General features: G+C 48.5%; 1 long non-coding RNA gene across 1 annotated transcript; it reads left to right on the top strand.

Moving 5' to 3' along the window:
* Positions 1-270: 270 nt before the first annotated feature.
* LOC131999926 (uncharacterized) lies at positions 271-1,645 on the top strand. Its single transcript, XR_009399129.1, has 2 exons — positions 271-842; positions 1,506-1,645. It is a non-coding gene; the product is annotated as an uncharacterized LOC131999926 (long non-coding RNA).
* Positions 1,646-2,960: the final 1,315 nt, after the last annotated feature.

Below are 2,960 nucleotides of genomic sequence, written 5' to 3'. Positions count from 1 at the left end.
GGCTCCCTCTGCCATCAGACCAATTAAGTATTTGAAGAAAGTTATGTCCATAAATTGTTTTTATAGACTGAATGTCAGTGGCTTCTCATGTGGTGTGGTTTCTACACTCCCATCCTCCTAAGGGATCCTGCCAAGATGTTGAAGTTGGACCCAGAGCTAAGCCTCAACATTTCAGATATGGCCTGCCCCCGGACAAGCCCAGGGGGTCCCCACCTCCCTCTCTAGACACTTGTGACTCTGCCAACACAGGCAAAAGTTGTTTGGGTTTCCAGCTGCGAATTCAGCTCTTGGTTCACTCTGACCTTGTAGTCAACAGAAACCTTTACGTCAATTTCACATACAAGACCGTCAAGGAGGGCTTCCCTCTTGTTCCTTTTTAAAATCTTTTTTCTTTTAATCACAAAGTACAAAACTCTCCTTTTATTCCTTTAAGTTTTATCTTCATTGTGACCCATCCTTCTAGACTTTCAGATTCAGTTCCCCTGCCTCAGAGGAGGAAGTTACATTTCAGACCTGTCAGGTGACAGTGCCATCCACACAAAGAGTCTTTGTTGCTTCCAGCCAGACGTCTCTGACTACCCTGGGGACAGCCCATGGCTGCGCAGAGAGCCTCCAGGGTTTGAATGCCTGCAAGAACGTGCAGGGAAGGTGGGTGCTACCCTGGGCCAGAGATGTATAGGACTTCTTTGGAGAAGCAGGCCCCACCCTGAGAATTGGAGACACGACTTTCAGAAAAGGTTCTGAGCAACATCTACTGTCAAGTCCAAAATCACTGCTGGGAAATGAAACTAAGGGCACAGAAGGTTGATGCAGATGCGGACCCTTCCTGATAGCAAATGAGGGTAAGATTTCCAGATGGCACTGGTTGGTACTCAATATACATTGAATGAATAGAAAATGGAAGAGTCACCGAATGAATGGAACACAAAGGTGGGTGATTTTGAAGCCCCCAATGATCTAAGCCATCGTAAACTTGGTGCAGTGGGGAGGACAGTGGCCCCTGGGGTAGGGATAGCAGCTGCCCAAGGCACAGGGTGTTCAGAGATCACAGCTGCCCTCAAATTTTTGATCTCCCAGGTCTTCTGCTGTCTTGTTTTACTCTCCCCTGGGTATTTAACCCTGTCCTCTGTCCCTTCCTCCGTTGTTTTTCCTGGGAGGAGCTCGTGTAAAGATGAATTCAAAACCAAACAGCCAGTTTGAAAGGACAGCCCTTTTACTCCCCAGAAGTCCCAAGGAAGATTTCATTAAAACCAGTTCTCGGGAAACTCCATGTGATTCCGATATCACTGCTCCCATCAGCATAGTGGGCAAGGGAGAGGGGGAGCAGGGAAGAAACAAATGTGGTAGCTTTCACCTTGGAGAGGGTAAACTGAGGCAGCTCAGTTAGGATGTGGGAGGTGATGGGAACAAATAGAAGGCTGCTGCTTCCAAGGCCAGTGTTCTGCCTGTGATTCTTCAATCCCCAGCCCAGGTGACCTACCCTGACTCCTTACCATCTCCTCCAGGAGCAGACATGTGAATTCAGAAACCAGCCTCTTCAAAGACAGAAGGACGAGCACAGGAAACAGAGCCTCCAGCTTTGCTGGATCATTTTTTGCTTTGTTTTGATAATTGACATGAAATAAACAGCGTTTTGACTTGTAAACTCCTTGGGGGCAAGGATGGTGACTTTTTCATCTCTGTGACCCTCCACTGCACTTAGATCAATCCCTTATACATAGATGTGTAATAAATATTTCATAAAATAAGTGATAATAAGTGCTTTTTCTCCCCCAGAATACTCAGGCCTATATTCCACTGATATTTACTGAGCTCCTACCAAGTGCCAACCAACATTCTAAGAGCTCTGCAAATGTTAAGCGGTGAGTGTGGAAGCTGGGGTCCTTCCCTGAAGACAGTTCGCGTCATGGTTGTGCATGGACTTGTGCATGTCCATTGTCTCTCGTTCTTGGGAGCTGTAAGAGGAGCTCTGGGATCAAACCACCTTGCATAGAATCCCACAGCTCACTTATTCATAAGTGGGCCCTTCCCATCAAATGGTAGCAAAATCTACCAAGAAATACACCCCACTTCTATTTTTTTTCCCTAAGAAAGCTGCTGCTTTCTGATCTCCGCTGAGACAGGGTCAAGTAGGGACAGGGCTCTTTGCCTGCTCTCCGGCTTCCTGGGGCTCTACTGCCATTGTTAGTCTGGCCAGCACTGATGAACTGAGATGGGATTGGAGGCCTCACTCCCTGAGGGCAGTGACCCCTGAATATCAAAGACTGGTAATGATGGGAAAGGTTTCCCCAGGTGGTCCTAGGTCATTCTCTTAGGGCCCCCAATTCTCCATTTTACCTTGCTTTTTAAAGAAAAAAAGCAGACCCTTCCAACATGGAGCTGGCATACAGACGAAAAGGTGCCTTCCCAGCCTCCCTTGCTGGTTCCATCTTTACGCCTGTGCAGTGGTGGAAGTGGAAGTGGTGTGGGGGATGGGAGGGGGAGGGACAGTGGGGAAGGGAGGAGCAGAATGCAGATGCCCCTGCTGGGGATGGGGAGAAAGTGAGAGGGAGATACTGGGTTTGGACAACTTCATGAAGCCTGTGTCCAGATTTCATTCACACGAGAAAGAGACAGATTTCTGTCTTGTTGAAACCATTTAGGGCTGGATGGTGCAGCTGTCAAAAGCAGACTCTCGGGGCGCCTGGGTGGCTCAGTGGGTTAAAGCCTCTGCCTTCGACTCAGGTCATGATCCCAGGGGCCTGGGATGGAGCCCCGCATCAGGCTCTCTGCTCAGCGGGGAGCCTGCTTCCTCCTCTTTCTCTGCCTGCCTCTCTGCCTCCTTGCGATCTCTGTCTGTCAAATAAATAAATAAATCTTTAAAAAAAAAAAAAAAAAGCAGACTCTCCTTCTCTGGCACCTGGCTAGGCCATGGGGCTGCTTGTCCCACCGATGGTCTGAAGGATTCTGTAAGTGGAACA

This window comes from Mustela nigripes, chromosome 13 (assembly GCF_022355385.1).
Source record: "Mustela nigripes isolate SB6536 chromosome 13, MUSNIG.SB6536, whole genome shotgun sequence".
NCBI classification, from domain to species: Eukaryota; Metazoa; Chordata; class Mammalia; order Carnivora; family Mustelidae; genus Mustela; species Mustela nigripes.
Note: the sequence above shows the minus strand (reverse complement) of the source record. Positions and strands in the feature narration are given on the sequence as shown.